This window comes from Thermobia domestica, chromosome 9 (genome assembly GCF_964235325.1).
Source record: "Thermobia domestica chromosome 9, izTheDome1.hap1.1, whole genome shotgun sequence".
NCBI classification, from domain to species: domain Eukaryota; kingdom Metazoa; phylum Arthropoda; class Insecta; order Zygentoma; family Lepismatidae; genus Thermobia; species Thermobia domestica.
This window is the reverse complement of record NC_137462.1, coordinates 60,681,618-60,707,373: the sequence shown is the minus strand read 5'-3', so window position 1 is coordinate 60,707,373 and position 25,756 is coordinate 60,681,618. Positions and strand designations below refer to the sequence as shown.

General features: G+C 34.4%; 1 protein-coding gene across 1 annotated transcript in view; it reads right to left on the bottom strand.

Annotated features, from left to right (window-relative positions):
- The window catches only part of LOC145694005 (uncharacterized), a 366,213-nt gene extending 341,123 nt beyond the window's left edge, over positions 1–25,090 (bottom strand). Inside the window, exon 1 of the mRNA XM_081770149.1 lies at positions 24,765–25,090. The gene's annotated coding sequence lies outside the window, so the exon portion shown is untranslated. The remainder of the gene's footprint in view (positions 1–24,764) is intronic.
- Positions 25,091–25,756: the final 666 nt, after the last annotated feature.

The window sequence follows — 25,756 nt, the reverse complement described above, 5'->3', positions numbered from 1 at the left end:
AGTCTATCCAGAAATGATTCTGAAAGTACCAGAGGTTCTGAAAGATGAATATTTGGATAGTTCACATTCGAGTTCTTCAGTGATTTCTTGAATCGACTACGATCGGTCTTATAGTAGTGGAACTATGAACCTTTAAAGTTCATTTTTTCATGTTTCGGTCACCCCATACCTACGAAACTATGCACTTCCGAGCACAGGTCTATATGAACTTTTTGTCTTATTATGATGTGAGGAATCTTACCAAAATATTATGGCAATTTTATGCAACACCCTGTATACATGATAAAATGAAGTTACACTGTATTTATACTAACAAATATTAAAAAAAATCTATATAGCATATGACATAGGAATTACAATATTCATAATAAACTGTTATTAATGAACTATTTTAATAAACAATACTTCTCACGTAACGAACATCGAATTTACGGTATTGTGACGTAATTATGAATTTTATCCAACTTATTTAATTTAACCAAAATTATTGGCCCGGAAGTGAACTAAGAGAATACATCAGAACACTCATCTGTATGTAAAGCTAATTAGTTTATATTGGTGGTGACGAAACAATGGAAAGTGGTTTACTATAATGCCGGAAGACTAACCAATCTTCTTCCTGACACAACTGTACGCGGGGCAGAAAAGTATAGCCGTAACGAGGCAGATTGTGTAAATGCCATGGGGCGCACATCGAATACCAGAAATGGAAGTTCAACGACACTGGCGCTGTCAATGTTAATTGAAATTGAACTTCGTCTCCTGGGTTTGTTGCTTTCACCTTTCTGTTTTCGAGTATTTTTTTTTTTTTTTTTTTTTTTGTTTACGAAATACACTGTTTGTTGTTTGTGTTGGAGTAATGTTAGCAGTGTTGTTAAAACACAAAAGAGAAAGTTTTACGCAATGTTTATGTTTTCTCATTTTCATTCCAAGTTAACCATCACAATCACATCTATCTCCTTCTCTAAATTGTCGTAAATTACCCAATCGCTTATAAAAGGAAAACAAATGAAGCCATTAGCTGTTCTTGTTAACCTGGAGTAATAAAGAAAAGGGGGTCTTTTATTTGCCTTTATTTTTTTTTTCTAGGCAAGAACATAGAGAGAGAAAAATATATTAACGTTCTCTTAAAATAACCTTGATATGAAAGGAAAATTTCTCTGCCCTTGTCGGAAACAATGAATTTGCTTGTTTTCCTTTAGCAAGGTAGAAAAACGAAATGTAAGGCAAATAAATTTAATTTCATTTCAAATAAACTTGTATTGTGTTTCTTGGTAAATAAACTTATGAATGGATTTGTTGCAAATTTCATGGTCGCTTTTCTCTATCAAAACACGATACGTAAGATATTTTTTCTTGGCAAATTTTAGTGTCGATTAATGTTTAAATTTTTATTTGTGGAATTTCTAAAATGAAATGTAATGAAATGAAATCTTTAAGTTTTACGTCCCACAATTATGCCGGCTAGGCTAAAGAAGACGGCGATGAGGAGAAATGAATGAAATGGTGGAATGAAGAAAGTGGGAGGAAACGGTAGAACCGAGAGAGAACCCATGCATACGTGTTTGTTCTTCACAATGCTCACTTGGCGCGAGCTGGTATCGAACGAAGACACATGCATCAGAGGTGAACGCTCTACCACTGAGCCACCACGTATTTCTAAAATGAACACAGATGAGAGAATGGTGGTTCAGTAGTAAAGCGCTCACCTGTGGTGCTAGGGAGAGCTCCTTCATGGCTAAGCGGTTAGTGTACGTGCCTTTGGCGTGGGAGATTCCTGGTTCTATTCCCGGCAGGGACTCATGTGGTTCGAATTCCACGTTAATCAGTAGGTTTCGTCTGATATAGCCTCGTTGCTCAAAGAAACGTTAAACTCAAAATCAACTCGACTTGACTCTGGTGTCAGAGATTCTTAATTCGATCCCATGGTATATGAGTTTAAAGTGATCAACATCATATTGGTTAGTTTTCTCTAAGTTCTTCCGTTTTTTCGAATAACATTTCCACCAGAATTCACTTGTATTAATCATTCGTGTGGTTCATCTTACAGGTCATAATTATAAGACGTGATACTGAAGTATTTCATATCGTTTTAGCGCGATAAATGATTTATAATTTGAATCATTGCATTTCGTATTATTATATTAATGAGTTTCGTCAAATGGAATTAAAGTACAACTGCTGTAAGTAATGGAATATTCGGATTAACGTCTCACGTTATTTCCTGGAAGGTTAAGGGCACATGGTACCTAGCAACGAATGGTAATAGGAGGAAATTGAAAGAAAATGCAGAATCAGAAGAAAAGTTGCTGATTTCATGTTGTTTTTGTAAGGTACTATGGACTGGGATTCAATTATAAATGAGTATTCTAACAAGGAGTGACTGTATAGTAAGCATATGTAACTACGCTACATATATTGTTTATGAGAAAAGCTTCATACAATCTGTGCTTGAAAAATTTTAGATTTTCGTTATTTGCAGTCTTTACCAAATTTGTAATGGTGTCGAAAATTGTCAATACAATGGATTTACTTTGATTACCAATAAGTGTTAAGAGTCATTTCTGTCCTTATTTCTCCTTTATATTCACATTTCAAACCTTACATATCACTACTACATAGGCTATTAGTGTTGCGTAGCTACCTAAAAGAACAGAATGAAATGATATGAAATGATCCATAACCTTTTGAATTATGAAATGATATGACATTATCTAAAAGTACAAATTGCGTTTTAATGGTGTGAAGTACCTAAAAGTACAAATAGCCTTTTGGATTATATGTAATTACCTAAAAGTACGAATAACCTTTTAATGATGTGTAATTATCAAAAAATACAAATAACCTTTTAATGATGTGAAACTAACTAAAAGTGCAAATAACTTTTAATGATGTGTAACTATCTAAAAGTACAAATAGCCTTTTAATGATGTGTAACTACCTAAAAGTACAAATAGCCTTTTGGATTATATGTAATTATCTAAAAGTACTAATAACCTTTTAATGATGTGTAACTACCTAAAAGTACAAATAGCCTTTTGGATTATATGTAATTATCTAAAAGTACGAATAGCCTTTTAATGATGTGTAACTACCTAAAAGTACAAATAGCCTTTTGGATTATATGTAACTACCTAAAAGTACAAATAACCTATAATGAGTTGTAACTACCTAAAAGTATAAATAACCTTTTAATGATGTGTAATTATCAAAAAATACAAATAACCTTTTAATGATGTGAAACTAACTAAAAGTGCAAATAACTTTTAATGATGTGTAACTATCTAAAAGTCAGCGGCGTAGCGTAAGGGAACGCCTGTATGCCCGGCATCCCCTGTTAATAAGAAAAAAGTACGTATTTCATTATATTTATAAATTGTTTGCTTATAATTATCACAATTATTTCCACTGCAATCTTGTGGATGCGCTCTCTCGCTTTACTTTGGCAAGCGGAACCTACGCATGCGCATCACTCGCACATTTTCTGTCTTTCCTCTTGTTGTATGCTATGTTCCTCTGGCATCCAGGCCTACTGCAAGCATCTGGGTTTTCGTCTGCTTTCTGTCGAATGCGCATGCCCAACTACTCCCCGCCATCCCTTTGCAACCCAACATTTGCTTTAGATATAAGCTGGCGTATGCTCAAGTACTGCCAACTCTATATATTTTGAACTAAGCTATGGTTTCTGTATAGAACGTACGAGCGCTGTCAAGGAAATAGAACAAAACATAAATAGTTAGTTCAACGCCATTATGAAGCATGTCGCTTATGTAAGTGATAGTATAAAAATAGTTATGCTTTAATAGCAATTAAATGCATCGTAATTGTAATAGTAATTAAAGGCAAACTAATAATCTACATCATAAATACATATCATGTCCCAGAATGTAGCCAGATATTTTTTGAGAGGACTCACATACACAAGCATAACTATAATGCATCTGTAGAATCACGGTCACCGATCCGGTAGGCCACCCTCTGCCCTTCACAAAGTTTAGTTGTGCTCTTCCGTATCTGGATATCTGACAATGAAGTAGATACACAGAAATAGGCCCCCAGAGTTGCTTTCTATTTGTATCTTCAAATGATATAAACACTCAGGCCCATATTCACGAACGGGCACCTGAGGTCCGGACCCAAGATGACAGATTTCTAGAGGTGACATTAAAAAAAAAAAAAAAAAAAAAAAAAAAAGAGAGAGAGAGAGATTGAAGTATGGTATGCGGAGAAAGAAGCTGCCCACGAGAAATAAATAAAGGGACTTATACTGAAAACAATATTTATACTAAAGTGGAGCCGGTTTTTCTCGTCACAATGCTAGTGGCAGAAAAGGAGCTGAGACAATTGCTTATTGGCGTCTAACGTATTTGCTACTGTATGCCCCACCAGGCGTACAATTACGGGAGCCTGGGCCCCTAAATGTTTTGGCCTCCTAATTATTAAGAGTAGTTATTGATAAAAGAGATCCAGAATTGTGACGATTGGACCCCCTAGCATATTTGTGCCTCTCCCCTAAACTTTAATGGCTGGTTGCGGGCCTTAATAAGCAGACTCAGCCTGTTAATCTTCTATTTGTGTTGTGTAATCTATGGGATGGTTGCAAATTACGCCGTGCTAAATATAAAACTTCTGCAAGTTGTTTAACGAACATGGCTTTACACTCCTTTCTTGTGATAAATTATTGGCTCACCTCTCCCTGGTTATGCCCTTGCGTTCTGTAGGGCCTACTAGATTTATGCTTTTGATTAGCAACATTGATAGTTGGTGGTCAAGAAATATTGGCGGTATATATATATATATATATATATATATATATATATATATATATATATATATATATATATATATATATATTGCGTTGTGATTTGAAATGAATATTTGTTTTATTTTTTTTACTGTAGTATGAAGAAAATTACATTTATAACTAAGAGACAAAGCTGTGGAAAGTGTTCGGCTGCTACAAGGTATAGTACCTTACTAACTTTTAGCAAATGATGACTACGATAACAGTACCAGACACAAATTTTTCAGTCTTCGTGGTATAATGATAGGTTTTCCTGGCTTTCTGGGTGTTCTGTAGGGAATAAAATGTTATGTTTCGTCTGCATTGTTTGGGGCAAAGGAGTCGGAGTGGTGTTCAAACGGTATTTCTGATTTGGGTAATTTCATGAAGAAAGCTCTAAAACATGAGTCATCGAAACAACATTTGCTGCATAGTGAATCTTTTCACTTGTTAAGGAAAATACGCATTGAACATGCATTGCATTGTATTGTATTATATCAGACAAGTGACTAACTTTGGCATCCCCATTTCGGAATACCACGCTACGCTACTGCTAAAAGTACAAATAGCCTTTTAATGATGTGTAACTACCTAAAAGTACAAATAGCCTTTTGGATTATATGTAACTACCTAAAAGTACAAATAACCTATAATGATGTGTAACTACCTAAAAGTATAAATAACCTTTTAATGATGTGTAATTATCAAAAAATACAAATAACCTTTTAATGATGTGTAACTAACTAAAAGTGCAAATAACTTTTAATGATGTGTAACTACCTAAAAGTACAAATAGCCTTTTAATGATGTGAACTACCTAAAAATATAAATAGCCTTTTAGATTATATGTAACTACCTAAAAGTACAAATAACCTTTTAATGATGTGAACTACCTAAAAGTACAAATAGCCTTTTAGATTATATGTAACTACCTAAAAGTATAAATAATCTTTTAATAATGTGTACTTATCAAAACATACAAACAATCTTTTAATAATATGTAACTAAATAAAAGTGAAATAACTTTTAATGATGTGTAACTACCTAGAAGTACAAATAACCTTTAATTGATGTGTAACTACCTGAAAGTACAAATAACCGTTTAATGATGTGTAATTACCTAAAGTACAAATAGCTTTTTAATGATGTGTAACTACCTAGAAATACACTACTACTTGTTTTACAATATTAATATTTGAATAATACGGTTAGACTTCCAGTAATGCCATTTACACAATAACTCTATAAAATACTTAAGTACTGAAATAAATAACTTGGTGCATTTACATTTTTTTTTTTTTTTTTTTTTTGTGAAATACAATCATCTTTCCTACTTTAAAATCACCCACTTCTCTACATTTGTTGGTTTAATGAAGTTTTGTGCCTCTTTCAACTAGCCCATATGAAAGGTGTACTTTTACATATAGGATGGAACTCAAACTACTGAAGAGCGTTCAATGCTTTCCCACTGGACCCAGGACCACGTGTATTAAAGGTGATCGCACTAGCCAGTCGACCAGTTGAGGAGGCTAACATATACATTATCGTCCTCATGCGTATACAGCAGATACAAAATAGGAAAATAATTGTTGTTGTACCATTTCAATTAAAAAGCAAAAAACAGAACTAGCCTTTATATTGCTAAGATACACGAAAGGCTTGGTACTCATAGTACACTCATAAAATGTAATTGTGGTTAGTACTTACACACTCATTCTTATTTCGGACCTGTTAATTCTTATTTTATTTAAGAGTGTATACATATTGTCTCATAAAATATTAGTTCATACTGTTGATTACCAGTGTCATCTACAGATTTCAAACAATTGTTTTATACAAGAAACCTTTGAACTAGTGGATTTTTAGTACCTTGATCAAACTGATTTCCTCTTCAAATTTGTTAAAATATCCCATGAATGTTAATCATATTAATAAACGTCGAACACCTCAGTGCTTATGCAACCATATGTCGCTACATTTCGAAGTAGGTGTCGCTCGCATACATGCAATTTGAGAATTCATTTTTTTTTTACAATTTAATTCGAACATAAGAAGTATATTGTTCCAGACATTTTTCTTCAAAACAGGATATATTTCAGGGATAAGGGACTATACAGGGTGGTCCGGTACCCCTAATTGGTGTTTTGTGACGGTTTTAGATTTACCCACTTTTGTTTGGTAACATTGCTTGGCATTGTCTGGCAGCACTGCTATCCATGTTCATTTGTTTTCTGGTGTTTTCTGTTTGGTAACAGTTAATACCTGAATCAGACATTTCCAGGCAGCTGGATTGAAAGAGGCTGTGCATTTTCACCAGCTCCCTTTGCCTGCAAGACATCCCAATCTGACGACACAAGACAATGCTCTCTGGGGTTTCATAAAGCAACAAGTAAGAAACACTCGATATTACACAACGCAGGAATTACGCCTTCACCACCAAGACTCAGGAGTAGCTCCGCGAAACATCTGCAAAAACTTGATGCAGAATTCAGCTGTGTTACATCATGGATGGTGAACACACCGATGTTTATGACTTTTAAGACTCTTAAGACTTCAAGATAACTGTATAAAGACATTCTAGCATAACTAACACTATTCTGTTGAAACTAAAGAGGGGTACGCCCACTTCCGGATCACCCTGCACTTGAATTTGAGCATTAATATTTGAAAAGCATGGAAGAAAATAATGATTGCTCTCTTTTTAAAAGTGAATAAATTGAATACAGAGAAACAGTGAGAACAATTATTTGAATTGTGAGTTCAAGTTAGAAATTAGAATAATCAATTTAATGTTCCACGATTGTGCCTTGTTAGGTTAAAGGAGACGTTTATTAAGGCAAGTGAATGATGCTGGAAGGATTTGTGGAATGCAAATGTATAAGTAAACGAGAGTACTCAGGGAAAACCCGCGGGCACGATGTAGTCCACCACAAACTTATTAGACCGGATATCGAACGAGGGACCTCAGGCATCAGAGGTTAACTTTCTACCACTGAGCCACCGTGTGCTCTAGTTAGAAGCAACAGCATGATGAATATGTTGTTGTTTCATATTAAAAAAAATTGTCCAAAGCATATGAATGTTGCCATTTTTTTCTACACACAATTATTTTTCTTTTAAAATGAAGGTTACCATTTTCCCCCAGACTTTCCATTTGTGTATATCTAGAGTGATATACTGTGACGATTTAATTGCGACTTAAATTGTATTGTTTAAAATTAATTATAAGAAAATAGATAGGATGGTGCTGAACATGAATATGTTTTGATATTTGCGATTAAAACAATGGTTATATGTATGAGCATTGATATTTGTGAAAAAAACATGTAGTTTGATGGGCAAACTAAAGAGTAAGCTAAATACAAACAGTTAGAAATATAATTAAGCAGCACGTTAAGTTATAGTGTATATTTCTAAACAAGTTGCAAGACCAAAGGTTTAGAAGTAAACGCAGAAAATTACATGGACATTCGTCGGGATCGTAATACTGCAAATTTCGGATGCGTAAAAATATCAAATAATACTTTCGACGAAGTGGCTACTTTCACGTATCTAGGATCAGTATTAACAGACCAAATCATAACCACGAAGAAATTAAATGTCAACTGAAAACAGGGAATTCGTAGTATTATACAGTTTAAAATTTTTTGTCTTCGTGAATTCTGTCTAGGAATTTGAAATTTAAAATATGTAAAACGACATGTTTATTGTGTTGTATGATTACAAAACGTGGTTGCTTACTCTGAAGGGTGAAGATACATTGAAAGTATTTGAGAATAAATTTGTGAGACGAATATTCGAACCTAAAAGGAGCGGGTATGGACAGTGGCGGAAACTTCATAACGAGGAACGGCATAATTTATACAGTTTACCATACATTGTTAACGCAATTAAGTCTGAATTGTTCAGGTAGGCAGCTCGTGTAGCCAGAATGAAAGAAAGTAGGCAGGCTTTCAAAGTTTTTTGCTGGAAATCCAATCGGAAAATGACCATTAGGAAGACCTTGGCTCAGATGGAAGGAATATTAAGATGGGTCTCGCAGCAATAGTAGTACAAAGTTGAAACTGGATCTAGTCGGCTAAGGACAGAAATAAATGGAGAGCTTTAGCAAACAAGGCATTGACCCTCCGGATTACATAAGCCATAGAGTTAGTTAAGCTGTAGTACACAGTAGCCCAAAAGCTTGAACGAAACAACTAGCACTTATAAAAAAAAAATAATTTACATAATATGAAATTTATACATGTATAATGCAAATTCATTTATACAGTTAGAGGAGCATTTAATTTGACCTCAAGAAGATATCAGTAAAATTCAACCATTAAAATTCCAGCTCATTTCAAAGACGAATATTTTTCCGTAGACATCAATGATCTAAAAGTTCAAAGATGGCACAGCTACTCAAAGCAGTAAGGGGAAATATTCTCACAAAAATAGTCAGAACCAAAAAGATACGCATTATCCAAATGAATACAGGGAAAATACAATTACAAAGAAAAATTCCTGCAATTTTTTTGTACGTTAGTACTAGTCGATAGAACTACTAAAATTATTATTTTCACATGTACGGTATGGTTTGTATGTTTCACATGTAACACTAACCACATAAACAGCAGGGCAGGATTAACTCCTCTGGAGGCCCGGGATAGAAAAAAAATATGTGACCCTGCTGATACATTTGCCTAATACATTTCTGTGAAAGTACAGTAGGAAAGTTAAGGGAATACACGTAGTTCAACTAATCAACCATGCCATGCATTAGATGATATTATACCTAGTGGAACTTTCCAAATGTATGTGAAAAAGTTCCCTGTTATACAAATATAATAAATAAAAATGAGTACCTCAAAATTGTCTTTTCCTAGCTTTCATTATAGTGAAGTCCTCTATCACATTCTGGAAGTCAAGAGAACTGGTCAACGAAGATTTTTTTTTCTTTTTCATATTTTTGGTCATATTTTATCTTATGCTGAAGATTGTATCTTATATGATTCTTTTTAGACAGCCAGTCGAATTTTGATCAGAGTGGAAGTCTCCGTCTACCTGGAGGCTCGGGGCTACAGCCCCCCTAAGCTCCCCCCTTAATCTGACCGTGAAAAACAGTGTAGTTACTCATAAATCCAGGACAGGATTATTGTTTCATTCTGTAGTTAAAATTACTGAATTTCCCCTGCACGGAAGGCAACCAACAAAACTTCTAAGTAGAAAGGGTAGTCGCACATTGAAGGCAACATACAATCAGTTCATTATGAAACAGTTTCATTCCAGATATTCTTGATTTTTTTTTATATCGACCTCAGCACACCACTTAATATTCAAGTAGTTAATGTGCGATGATTTCTGAACAACTAGTCCCGAGGTCAATCACGACCTTATATTATAAAACTATGTGGTATATGGTCAGCGTTCATGCTTTCGCTCTGCAGATCTGGGATTGATTCAAGATGGGAGCTCGTATGGTTCGAATCCCACGTTAAGCTACATGTCCATGTTTCATCTAGCCTTGGTTCTGAAGAGGACCCTAAATTCCAAATCAATCAGTGACCCACATGGACTAATATTAAGCTTCAGATAAAGATACAAGTACTGATTTAAATTTTACTTTTACCTAGGTAATATGATACCTGTATGGTCATGATGCTCAAATATATATATATATATATATATTACAAGCAACCCATCAAACAATTGTAGCCTTACGGCAAATATTACCTCTTTCAGTTCACATGTATGCAGCTTCAAACTTTCCTACAAGTAGAATACTTTACATACAAGTTCTTAGATTTTCATCTTAACTTAATGATATAATATATTGTCATTAATATGCTTTATATTGCACAAGGACAGAATGTATACCAGAATCAAAAAATCCAACTAAAGCACTTAATATATATATATATATATATATATATATATATATATATATATATATATATATATATATATATATATATATATATATATATATATATATATATATATATATATATGATAATAATTAAAATTCATACATAGAATAAGAAGAAAAATGAGATGGAATAGAATAGAATAGAAAATGGAATAAGACAAATACAAGTTATTAGTAAATTTCCAAACAAAATATTGGAAAAGTTCTTTTAATTGTTAATTTTTTCTTCTTATTTTCCATTTTTGAATTCTTTCTCACTTTTCTTTTTATCTTGCTTCTATTAATTCCCTTTCTGTGAATAATTCTTTTCCAATTTTTCCTTGGTAGTGTCCTTGCTTGATTGTTTCCCTCGGTTTAATTAGAAAGTAAGATCTTGTTCTGTATAATTAAAGCTGAAGTACTGAAATTGTTCTAGTTTGTTTAAACATAGAAGGTTTTTTAGATCTCTTTTCAAGAAAAGGAAAATTAAAAATGAAATAAAACTTAAAATTAAATAGAAGGCATTTGAAAACAATCATCTACTTATATTATATTTATGTCGCATACATCTAATATCTGCAAAAGTAATTAGACATTCCGTCTTGTTTGTTTATCATATTTCCTGTTATTTATATATAAAAAAAAACTAAACGTCTTAACGCTATATCTAGCTCTCTCTCTCTTCCTTCTTATCTGTTCTCTGCGTTGCTATGGTTACGCTTTCTATACGACTCATTCGCGCATTCATTTTAAAAAAGAAAGTAAAAATATTAAAATGTCATTTCTGTTCAAAATAACTAAGACAATTTTGAAAGAAAACCCGGTAATTTTAATTAGAATTGCATTCTTCTTAATAAACCAGCTTTCTTTTTCCTTTCCTCTCTTTTCAATATATCCAAGATGAAATGTGATGCGATGCCTGTCTTGTAATTAACGTAATGAAAGCACTGACCTTGGTATCCTTAGCAGCGTTAATGAGAGAATATAATTCAATTGATATATAGTTTATAGCGTAATATATTAAAGTTTTATTTTGCGATATGTAAAATTTACTGATATTCATGTTAACCAAATTACTTATTTAATATAAGTTCGTGTTAGGCAGTCTGAAAGGCCTATTTTCACAGGTAACATTAAAAAAAGAATTCGACTAGAGGCTATTTTTAAATGTACCATGCTCACATTCACCTAGCACAACAATTTCCAGCTCTGTCACTTCTAGTTTGTTGCTCCCCTTTCGAGCACACCGGAAGGACGTAGACAAAAAACCTGATGCATTAATATGTCACACAAATAAAAACATTGATTATGGTTTATATTTTATTTTATTTTATTTTTTTTTTTTTTAGATATACCACTCACAAACCCATGTCTACTCATACTGTGCATTCATAGTGATAATGGTGTTAAGGCAAATGAAAACATCGATCGAGAAGTTAATGTCTTTAAAGATATACCAATTATGGATAAATGACTACTCTGTATTCATAGTGATAGTGATATCAGGCAAATAAGAACATCGATAAAGGAGTTATGATCTCTACAGATATACTATTCATAGATCAACGACTTCTTGCATTTTACATTCATAAAACAGCAATGTGAAGCAAATAAGAACATTGACAACGAAGTTAATGGCTTCGCAGTTACATCATGAACGAACTCATGATAACTCGCACTCTGCTATGTCTTCTCAATTTCATTTTCTTGCTTCGTTCTTTTCCGTCCTTTCCTTTTCGTAGTTTCCTTTCTCAACACAGAGGCTATTCGAGACGTGTACTAGCAGCTTAAGGAGAAATCTGAATCCCTTTGGAAGTTCTAGCTTATTGTAACTAAAATCGTTGGAAATAAATCACAATCGCCTTCTCAGAATGTGAATCAGGATACTTCGAATTGCAAAGCAAAATTATAACCAATAGCTTTCTCCCTTTGTACATTTTATTATTATTATTATTATTATTATTATTATTATTATTATTATTATTATTATTATTATTATTATTATTATTGAACAATTAAATGAAAATCATATGAACAAACGATGAATTCGGAGAGTTACATAAAGTGTTTTTGGAAATGATAACGGTATCACAGGAATAAGAAGATTGAAAACCATGCCAAACGTCTCACCAATGGGAAATATATGTATGATGAGAAAGTTTAGTATTTATTGGGTATATAAAGCAGAAACAAAACTAAAAGTGCTTTGGTTAGACTTGGAAGAAGATGGATGACCACACAAAATTGTATCTTTATTTATTTAACAATCACCAGATACAGTTCAGAGGTCATTTTATACTGGATATGTAACAACAAAAATAACAATGGAAAGGATTTGGGAAGGTATCGGCCAGAGCCTGTTTAGTAGGTACCATCCAGGCATTTGCCTGGTAGGACTGAGGAGTAACCTGAAAAAACCCAATCAGGATGGTCGGCGGCGGGAATCGAACTTTCGACCTCCTGAATGCGACGACAACGCTCTACCACTTGAATTACTTCGCTCGGTAAACTGGATCTTATGGGATAACCGAATAGTTAGCACATGCGCCCTTAGTGCACATGGTTCTGAGTTAGATTTCTCTTGAGGGCATACAATTTTATTTTATGACAGTGGCGGTTCGTGACGGAAGTCACATCGGTAAAGGTTAAAGTTTCATCACTTGAAACTAAAGAAAGAAAATTTACTTACTGTATTAAATCATGTACACAAAACTAGTACACAGTTTTTTCGTGACTATATGGTTAGCGTATACGCTTTTGAGGCTAGAGAACTTGGTTCAATCCCTGGTAAAATCTAATGTAGTTCCGATCCCATGTTAAGCTATAGATCCACGTCTGACATAGTCCCGGCGCTGTAAGGAACGCCAAACTCCAAATTTGCTATTGAACTTCAAGGATCTTCGACCAGGAATCGAATTCGGGACCTCTTCTACCAAAACACTCTAGCCACTGCACCACTGGGGAAAGGCTTATTATATTTTGACAAGTACATAAAGTTTTTCTTTAGATGGAAACTCTGAGTTTTCAAGAAATGCTAATTTTAACTGTTTTCACGTTCTACGAGTGGTGTTTACTTCACTGGTGAGTGAATTAGCTTTTTCTAAAGAAAATTTCGTTTGCTTCTCAGCAAGACAGACAAAGTTCCCAGGAAGAGAAGAGAAAGTTAAAGAAGAGATGCACCGACAGGCGATTGTTTGTAGCTTGAGAAGTCATCAAAAGACAAGATAAGAAAAAACTAAAAACGTGAGTGATTAACGGAAGAATTCTGGAAAATCTAATTAGGAATTTAGCATCCGTAATGAGAAAAAAAATTGGGAAGTATTGTCAAAAGAAAATCTCCCATTGTGATTTCGATTTTGGAAAATAGAAATGCTAGATTGAAGGGAGTAAACACCGTACAATGCAAGCAGCTTCATTAATACACACACACACACACACACATATATATATATATATATATATGTGTGTGTGTGTGTGTGTGTGTGTTTGTGTGTGTGTGTAACTTGATGGTACGTTTCTGTTTATATATATATGTGTGTTTCGTTTAATTTGACTTTTGTGCGTTATTGTACCCAGAAAGGTTGTTTTAGGAGGAAAGGGAGAACTTCTGATCGATCCACATAGACTAGAGATATGCAGTACAAATTTTATATCAAAACAGAATAGAGGTCCCTATTCAAAAGTCCCGGTTCAATGACGTAATAGGGGCTGGATCTCATTTTAAATTTCCCGTCGGGGCGTAACCTAAGACCATGTGACCTCATGACGTCACATTACATGACTTAGGACAGGTTAATTTTGCATTTTCCGTGTAGGCGTGGCCTAAGAACACGTGATCTCTAACAACCAATCAGAATCGTGATATGATCCAAATCCACCAATCATCTTCGAATAAGACATAACGGGGTCCTTAATACTCTGCACATCCAATGATTCTATGTACAAAATTTCGTAACATCTAAGTACATATCCTTGACTCTAGAAAAGGCGCAATCTTAGAAGATCTCTCTACGTTTAGTGAAAGAGAAGCTATTTGTCTCCGTTTTCTAAAATCATGCTAGATATATCTTTTTCCAATCGTAATAGAGTAGATTTTGTGACTGTATGACACATATATATCTGTAGAAATAATGGAGGCATATTTGTAAAATTTCGTATAGTAAATGTGCATACTTTTATTATCTCCATTATTATTTGGTAACAGTAATACCAAAGTAGCCAAAATTCTAAGAATGAGCTATTACGTATATATATAAGTTGGTCTCGTAAATATTTCATATTAGTGTAGAAAATAGCGACAGAAAAAAAAAATGGCTCGCTACTATCTGCAGGTGCAATTTTACTCTTGGAAATGGAGGTAAAATGATCGGAAAATTTTAGTGAGGATATCAATTCGATAAAAGTCTAATCTAATGGCGATTCTTGACGGAAGTCCCATTGGTCCCATTGGTATATGGCTACAACGTAAGGGGAGAAAACTCGCATAATGTTCTAATTCTTTTCTTTACTTAGCTTACAGCTCTACAAATGTGGCTTCCCTCAAGAGCCGCCATTGGTCTCATAATAATATCAATCATTTTGAAAGATAGAATGACGAGTATTATAGCCTCTTGCGCCCTTTCCAACGACGGGAAACATTGATTCTACCACTTCGATGTTATTTCAAATTCGAGGAGAAGAAAGAAATATTGATATGTAACAAAAGAACATATCCTAATATCATTCCTTCCAAAGTAAATTGTTTCTAGTGCTGAATAAAATTCATTTATAGAACATAAATAGTGTTGACAACTTTACTTTAATCCTTTCTCTAAAGTTAATTAAGTTGCGTAACCAAACTGTGATACGGTAGTGGAAAATTATGCAGACCTCTTCTACCATCTTCATGCAAATTTCTACGATGACAGTAAGCGTTTTTTGTTATGTAAATGAATGTTTGGCCTTAAAATATGAGGTAGTCCTAGATTCAATGCAGTTGAATATAATAAAGAACTTTATATATATAGTAAAGGACAACAGTGAGTTAAATAATTTATTGTAAATATCCTACGTAAGAAATTTACTTGGAATGCTCATTGGAAACAATTTTGGCTGGACCTTGGTCCCAGCCAACTTGTAATGTGGTTGATAACTTAACAAACTGTTAGTATATTATACTCTAGCATGAGGCCGAACTCCTTTGTGGCTCTTTGGTTAGCGTGCACTTTTAGGATGGGAAACGGGTTCAATTCCCGGTGGAAGCTCATGTGGTTCGGATTCCATCCACGCCTCGCATATCCCCAATGATGATCGGGACACTAAATTTCAAATTGACCAACGAATCTAGCTCGAACCAATCAATATCGAGCTTCGTAATATCAATTGGGCTCACATTTGCTTCAACTCGCTTTGTACTCATTTATGGGGCTCGTGTTCACCTCGGTTCGCACTCTGGTTTGAGCTCGAGTCCAATTGTATTCGAGAGTCTGGTTCGAGTATTTAAACATCTCCCTTCTCCACACATACACACACACACACACATTTCGTAACCATCCAGTCTTTTTTCGCCATAATTATGAACAAGCGAAGGGAAAATATATTTACGGTATAAATTATTGAGTATTAGTCCAGCCTCTACGTCTTCAAAACTATCTCGACGCGATTATGTATTAGTTGAGGCTAATTAACGGAGATTACATTTCCTTTAGCAACTGAACCCAAAACGACGTTTATGAAAGATTTATTGTTGAGATTAAGTTATGCTGAGCCCTAAGTGAAAACAGAGAGGTGTGAAACCATTCTGTTAGACAACAAAAGCGCTTTCTCGTGTTCCAAATTGCTGGATGATGTTACTGGACATGACTATAATAATCAATACCATTTAATAGGAGTGAGAATTCAATTATGCATGGACCACAGATCGGAAAATGAATGGCCGATTGTCTATGACAATCTATTGAATCTCGTGGCACATACGGATGAGTGGACGAAGAGCAATCAGCCATTAGTTGTTGAATGAAGTGCAGCTGATCGTATAAATCAATCTTTTTTAGCTGAACATTGGAAATTGTCCAGTAATTACGTACAAATAGAGCAAGAAATGAAAAGAAAAAAAATATGAGTGACGTACATTATTACAGCAAAAAATTAAACCAGATCCTTGTTAATTATCATTTCATCATTATCGAGATAATAAAAGACAAAACTTCAAGATAAATGGCATGTATTTGAGGTCTGACTTCTAGCTTTAATGTTTAAGAAACCGGAAAGTTAGCATTTCATTTATTTATTTCCGGTTACTTAATACAGATTCTCCGTTGTTTAAACACTAAAATATATGGAGAACTACTAGCGTGATTACTGTGTAAACGCACAGCGTTAATATTTTGATTGCGCATGTAATTATTAACATCAATTTTACAGTAGAGTCAGAAAAAACCAACCATAGCAACATTTGTAAATGAAGTGGAAGGGAATCAACCAGATCTAAGTTTAAATGTATAATTCCAACATTCTTTCAGCAGATCAGTTGAGATACGCTTCGAAATCTTTGGACTAGTTATCTTCTTGATTATCAATCCACGTTGGTGCAGATTGAGAATAGTCCTACATAAAAACTATAGATAAAATCCTATTATAAGACAAAAATAATGTCTAAGAAACTTGCTTATCAAACACCAACCTGTAACTGTGGCAATAAGGTTGAAATAACAGAGATAAAAAATAAGACAAAATTAAGCGTTGTATATATTCTAGAACTTACTATTGCTGTCATACAGGTTTAGTGAGTAGCGCAAGGACCTTTGTTGCACGTGACCCGGGTTTCAATTCCCGTGGGAGAGCACAACAAAAATATCAACATCTAATATACACTTATTAAAAAAAAAATGTCAATGACTTCAAGTTGCGCCAGCCATTGAACATTTGGCACCATAACTCTCTATTTCACTTGCTTGTCTTCGCTCGCAATCGTTTGTCTAGGCTTTGGCAGCGTCAGGTCAGATTTCTGACTGAGCAAACAGAGCAGCCTACGTAGGGCGTCGAACTCAAATCTGCCACAAAAGAGAAATAAAATCAACATTTGGAACAATTTCAGTTGTAGATAGCTTATCACGGGGTGATGTAGTTCAGGCAAGGGGTCTGCGGCCATGAATTGTCTAGGATCACAAGGCGTATAAATCCGCCACTGGACTCTAAACTTTCCTAGGGATTACGAAACAAATATCTTCATTGGAATATATCTAGTAAAATAGGAATTCCCTAACATAAAAATGCATCAAAATATTAATTCGGCAAAAAAAAAAAAAAAAAGTCACTATTATGCTCACTAAGCTGTTCTCAATCTGCACTTCCGATTCCAGTTGTCGATCAAAGAAATTCGGTTCTTGGAAATAGTTTATTTGTAACTTCTGTGGTAATTGAGATTTTACTGGGACATTTGTGACTTAAACATTTCCATTTATTCACTTCCATGTATAATATGTTACAATACTTTCAACTACTTTTAGATATCGATATCACTAATACGATCTGTCACAAAAATATGACTTTTTAAATACTTAATGGGGTTGAGAAAAAAGAAAAGTTCACTTATGATTATTAATAGTTATTATTTAAGTTATCCTTTAGCATTGGCAAAAAAAATAATAAAAAAAATAAACAGGTGTCAAAATAAAATAAGTAAATCACTTACTCAATCTTTTGTATTCGGTAAAATAAACCATGAAGATGCTTAAGTTTTATTGTCTTCGTATTTTGTCAGTATAGATTTCAAGTTTGTCATGGCTCAGTGGTAGAGCGTTCACCTCTGGCGCTTGGGGTCCCGGGTTCGATTCCAGCCCCCGCCAAGTGAACTTTGTGGTGGACAAACACGGTGTGCGTGGGTTTTCTCGGGGTTCTCCCATTTCTTCCCACTTTCTTCATTCCATCATTTCATTCATTTCTCATAATCAACGTCTCCTTTAGCCTAACCGGCATAACCGTGGGACGTAAAACTCAAAGATTTCATTTCATTTTTTCAAGTTTGTCATGCACATGTAGATTCAATTTGTCAGAATGTATGAGCAATGTAAAAAAATATTTTAAAAAATCACTCCTCAGGTAGCTTTTGTAAATGGCGAAGAAATATCATATTTGCAAGTTACATGTAATCGTAACACAACGTTCATGAGTAATGTCATTATTTTTGAATAGAAAGGTTAAAATCATGAATAGAAACGTGAAAAGCGTAATATAAGCTGTTTTCAGCAGGTTCTTCCGTCCCCCCACCACCACACACACACATTTTTTCATAATCCTTTTCATTAATGACATTAACCTTTTCATTAATTATACGCTTTCTAGCTTTAATAAATAAAAGCAAAAATTCCAAAACTTGCTGTCACATTGTCAATAAGCTTTTAGTTCCGATACGAAATAACTAAAACATTATTTAATACGTTTTTATTCTCTGTTTTCCGTGTAGAAGAAATACAACTTAGTCAAAGTGATGTGATAAAAGCTGATAAATATTCGATGTGATATAAATCGATCGAAATCTCCTGGCATACCAGCAACAGTTAATGAGGAGAATTTTGAAGCTAGTGATGGTCAGAGACCTGACCTTTTTAATAACTACTTCTGTAAAACATTTACCGCCTTTCCCCCTACAACCCATCTTCCCCCTCTCCTCCCCATTTGTACTAACACCTTATCACACCTCTCTACCACCCCGGGTGAGGTTTTGGTTCTCTTGCAGTCGCTTTCTCCACATAGATCTCTTGGGCCCGACAACATTGGCTCTCTCTATCTTAACAAAACTGCTTCAGCTATTTCAGTTCCTTTATCCATCCTATTCAATAGATGCTTCAGAGAAGGATATTATCCCACCAGCTGGAAGCTAGCTCATGTGACCCCAATATATATATAAATCAGGACTTAAAGATCAAGTATCCTCCTATACGACAATATCTCTTTTTTCTGTAATATCTATTATCTGCGAAAAAATAATCAAAGACAGGCTTCTCAAATTCACGTCACCTTACATTCACACCTCTCAGCATGGCTTTCTACCGAGAAACTCAAGTCTCACAAACTTAAGTACTCTTCTCTCTTGCGCAGTTCAATGTATAAATAACAATACTCAATTAGATGTCATTTATTTTGACCTCTCAAAGACCTTTGATTCTGTCAGTCACATTCTTCTTCTCCACAAGCTTTCCAATAGGTTTAATGTACATGGTAAATTTCTCTCTTTAATTACCAGCTATCTAAAGGGCCGTAAACAGAAAGTTGTTATTTCAGGGGCGACTTCTAACCCCCAACCTGTGATCTCGGGGGTGCCTCAGGGAAGCGTACTAGGGCCCCTGCTATTTGTCCTGTATATGGACGATCTCTGCTCTCACCTATCAGTTAATCCTAGTGGCCTTTTGCTTTTTGCTGACGATTGCAAATTATATAGAGAAATATCATGTTTCCATGACACAATTGCCCTACAGGAAGACATAAATTATCTTGTAGACTGGTGTGAAATATGGCAATTGAAACTTAACAGTAAGAAATGTGACGCTATTACAATTACTCTGAAAAAGTGTCCTGTTCCCTCCCAATACCATATTAACGATTCCCCTATAACACATTCTGCCAGTCATAATGATCTTGATGTCATCTTTGATTCGAAACTCTCGTTCTCTGACCACATCTCCTCAATAGTTAAGAAATCAATGCGTATGCTGGGGCTTCTTTACCGATTCACTGAACTACGTACTGTGGCATCATTAATAACATTCTATAAAACTCTAATAGCACCCAAGATCGAATACTGCTCTCCCAAATGGGCCATGGCCGCACCTACACATCTCTCTAGACTTGAGTCTGTTCTCAATTTCTTTATTGCAGTAGTACGTTTTCGTGTTCCCGCACTTCGAATATTACCTAAGGACGAAATTTTGCGATATCTTAATATCCAGACGCCGGAAGTACGCTGAAATAACTCTGATTTGAAGTTTCTTCATAAGATTGTAAATGGGAACATAAGATCAGAAACCCTAATTCAACAATTATCCTTACATGTCCCTTCCCGCAAAACTCGGAATACCCACCTATTCCATCTTGCACGCCCTAGGTTGACAATTATACAGAGGTCTCTTTTTCACCGAGTACCCAACTATTATAATAATCTAACAAGTGAGGTGAACATTTTTTCGAGCTACCCGGTGTTTGAAAGAGCAATAAAACGCGTGCTGGCTAAATAATATTACTTGTGCACTCTTTGTTAATACTATTAATGTTATTGTTGTTGTTTATTTTTTAAAATTCTTTTTCTTTTTTTCCCGCTTGTTGACATTTCCCTGTGTAAAATGGCACAATTATGCTGTATCTGGGAATTTGTTCAATATATATATATATATATATATATATATATATATATATATATATATATATATATATATAATCATTACTCTGACCATGAGTCTTCTAAAATTTGATATTAACAATTACTAGATGGTTTCGAAAAACACGAGGAATAAGTGGGTAAAATAACATTTCGAATTTTACCGTAGGAATATTGGTGGTAACTTTGCATGACTTCCGAATAATTTAAACCAAAATTTCTTGTTTAAGGAGGATACTAAAATGGACTAAATTATCCCTTCATAAAATTTATTTTCAGCGCTTATTTGCTTATTCACCAAGGTCTGGTATGCATTGTTTTCCTTCCGTGATTTTCCTGACAGGTAGTATTGATCCCTGCCACCAAGTTAAAAGAAAGAAACCTTGTCACGGTGTAATAGGAAGAAGCGTTCACATTGTGATAGAAAGAAGTAAGTTGTTCGATTCGTCTAACCTAATTGTGTGTGTGTGTGTGTTTTTTTTTTTTTCATAACGTACATTCCGTAAATTGTATTATCTTTTAGTAAAGTGGCGCCAATGCACTTGTATTAATTGCTTTCATATAGAAAATACAAAAGCATTCACAAGTATATTCCACCATTAACCAGACGACCCATAGCTAGAACACTAATAAGTGGTTAATGGGTTAACTTTATAGGGAGCTATCTTGAGTTCAACTTACATTTTTGGCTGCTAATTTTTAAACATGCATTTATCTAAACAGATTACACGAAGTTTTTAGAGGAACAGAAATTGGGGAGGCTATACTCCCGTGGCGCTCCCATATCTACGGGTCTATTAGGAACTTATGACTATATCATATGTTCAATTAGCAGAATACTCGTTTTTCGCACTTGGAGAATACGTTTCAATTTGGACATAAAAGGTTGAATTTGGATTTAAGCGGCATCAAAAGTGCCACTGTTCGTTTCAGCAGTCCCGAAAACTATGGATTCAACACTAATATCGGTCATTTTTGATCATTTTTAAATATCTTCCCGTCCTCCCCCTCTAAGTTGCACCGTCAAAGTGAAATAATGGAAACCATCCCAGACACGAACCTCATCTATGTTGAAAATTTGATCGAGATCGGTCTCGTGGTTCAACAGCTATGAAGAAAAAAAACGTGGTCACTTTCATTCTTAAATATATATAGAGAGATTAGTTAAAATTATTTTTAAAATTCCATAAAATTATATCAAACTGAACTACCGAAGACATAAATGTAATATAGTAGCACCTTCGATTGTTGATTGTTAATTAATTAATTACAGTTTTTGTTAGTAAAACGTAATACCAGGACTATAATTACCTACTGTTGCATATTTCAATACATTTTCTTTGTTTTCATTAGCAAGAAACAACACGAGTACATGAAATATTATTCTTATTTTCACTTAGAGGACACCTATAAAACACCGCAAAGAGATAAAAATTGGAGAAGCTTACTTTTGAACTATATTCTAGAAGCTACTGTAACTACAAGATTTATTATATTAATTCATCGTATTTTGCTAAAATGTGTATTAATGTATCAATATAAGTATGTACAAAGTAGCTTTCCAACTGAAGTAAGGGCTATTTAATTCTTAACATGGAACATTCTTATATTTCTCTTATTAATAACTTCAATGACATGTTTAAGCATTTTCTGTTGTGCGAAAAGCTCCCCACTCATACTCTGTAGTTCTCAAGTTCTAGTTTATCTTCATTCCCTAAGTAATGTGTAGCTATGCTAGCCAAATATAAAAGTAGGAGGGGGGGAAATAGAACAAGTCAATAGTTTTCGACATCTGGGTAGTATTCTTAGTAATGACATGAAGTGTGAAGGTGAAATAAAAGCAAGGATAGGAATGGCGAAAGAAGCCTTTAGGAGGAAGAAAAGTCTGTTTTGTGGGACCTTGAAGAAAGAGTTGAGAAAAAGACTCATAAAATGCTTCGTATGAAGTGTTGTACTGTATGGGGCGGAAACTTGGACATTACGTAAAGGTGACGAAAATCGACTGGAAGCCTTCGAAATGTGGGTGTGGAGAAGAATGGAAAGAATAAGTTGGGTCGAGCGGAAAACGAATGAGAGAGTGTTAGAAATGGTGGGTGAGAAAAGAACACTTTTAGATATTATTAGGAAGAGGAAGAGAAACTGGTTGGGACATTGCCTAAGAAGAGATTGTATCATGAGGGACGCCCTACAGAGTATGGCGGCGGGAAAGAGAGGGAGGGAGCGAAGGAGACTACAATAAATGGATGATATTAAAACAGAAAGATCATATGTGAAGACGAAGAGGTTAGCGGAGGACCGTGGAGTATGGAAGCTTCTCAGCTGCGGCAAGTGACCTGCCAATAAAGGCAGAATACCTATGATGATGATACTAGTTGGAAAAGGTATCTCTATAGTTTTAGTGAAACATACAAATATGCTAATATAAGAAAGATTGTGCAAATAGTAATGAGAAAAAATTGACGTTGAAAGAAGTAAAAACAATAGTTTTTCTATTTTTCAAGTCTCATAAATGATTGTAATTTGAATAGCAATGAAACTTCAGATAAATTATATCAAGGGAATGTCGCTGTAAAGATCGTTCATTATATTTGGTTGAATTTTCATGTTAATTTTTTCATACTGTGAAAGAATGTGTGGGGATTGTTTTTAAATCACAGAAATTTCTTAGCTGCAAACTTGAACTTGAGGCTATGTTGATTTTTCTTCATACGGAATCAAATATCATTTATTTAACGTAAAAAAAAGTTACTTTATACACACTTGAGATTGTTATAGTTGAATACGTAATTTACAAAATAATAATCATAATAATATTAAGATAAATAAATGGTAGAGCGTTTACCTCTAGTGCGTTTACCTCTAGTTTGAACCTTGTATTTCACATATATTAACCTTCTGACAAGAGCCTCAACTTACTCTTAATACTCATTGCATACTACAAGTTTTCTGGTCTGTTTAAAATGATTTTACAATGGTTTTAACATAAAGTTGTATTTTTGCCGATGAACTGTTCGTGGCACTTAAAACAAAGTTATTATCATTATTATTATTTGCTAGCAAAATAAAGAGAGTATTTGCTACTGAACTACAAGCTGTATTGAAATATACAAATGTTGGTAATTTTAGTGCTGTATTCAAATTTTCTTATTTCACTTATGAAAATAGAATCAATTAATTATTAACTAATAGTAGAATGTACTGAAATATTACATTTAGCCAACCAGTTTGTCACCCAACTGATTATATTATTTTCAAACACATTTTAATGCAAGTTTAAAAGAAATTACTAACAGAGATCCACCATGCATATTTGGAGGCGATTATATCTTGACCCTGAACGAATGGATAACCTACAATCACAGAGGTTTGTTTGTTTGTTTTGCTACAACACGATCATTTGTGGACCACGAGGAACACGAAGAAGAATCACAAAATAGGTAATAAGGTTTGTCATGAAATAAATAGCTTCCTCCTATCACAGTGTAAACAGACAGTTAAATAGCTTCTTTTCACCTTGATGGCAAGGATCAATACTAGACGTTCGTTCACTTGTCACGAAAATCACGGAAGGGGAAGAATATATGTGTTAATCACTCACACACGTAGAAACACACACACACAAATAGGAACACAACAACTTGTAGTGTAGAAAGGTTAATTTGATCAAATTGATTTCAGAAACAAACTTTATACTGCCAAGCACGGAATTGGTATAAATGTTAAAATAAAATAATTAAACTTACTGTATAAGTGAAGACGTTGAATTTTAAACCATGTTCTTAAGGTTAATTATTGAGAAAAATGTTCGCGTGGTAATTTATTTAACACTTATCCAGCTCTTGCAATTTTTACAAAAAAATAAAGCAAAAGTTAACTTGTAGGCGCGTCGTATTTACTTGTCTCTGTTACCTCGAGAACCAAACGAAGGTGAACTATAACGATGTTCCGTATACGGACGAGGCGGTCTTAAACGTAACGCCGAAGCGAGGAAGCGTCGCGGCGCATCTCTCTCGTCTTGTACGCGTACACATACAAACATAGAAAGACCGTGGAACCAGTCTCACTACTCCCCTAATACACGCTGAGACAAAGGGTAAGGTACGGGGGGAGGAAGGCGCGACATTTGTTCACGGCGAGTAGAAAACTTGGTGCGCGCGCACTACGTAATCAATACAGTAGCAGTTTGGTTGGAGACGTATACACACGCACCGAAACCAATGTTTCTATTCCTCGTATTCCAATTATTTAGTTACAATGGATGTACTTTCACAGTGAGAGGCATTGTTCATGTCTACCATTGTTGCTTAACCTTTCATAAAATAATGATAATAATAATTGCGATTAAACGAAAAAAAATTTGTTAACAATTACAACAAATTTAGGTTCTTTCTTTCCATTCCAATCGCACTAACTCGCAGGAATGGACATAGATTGATTAACAAGGGCGTGCTCAGAATAAAAATGTGGATTTCTCTTTCAAAATTAAAAAAAAAAAAATGTTAGAAAAACTTGAAATAACATAAAATGAATGTTAATGAGGATAAAGAATTTCAAGGTATGTCTTGCTCCCTAAGTACATACATGGTTATAATAAATAAAAGTTAAAACTCCCCAAGATACAGCCTATTAAGAGTTACGACCAAGATAGGTGCGCACCTACGGGGGATTCCACCGGGTCTGATCCCCCGAATCATCTTAACTCAACATACGTTTGTACATTTTCTCAACAAAATTA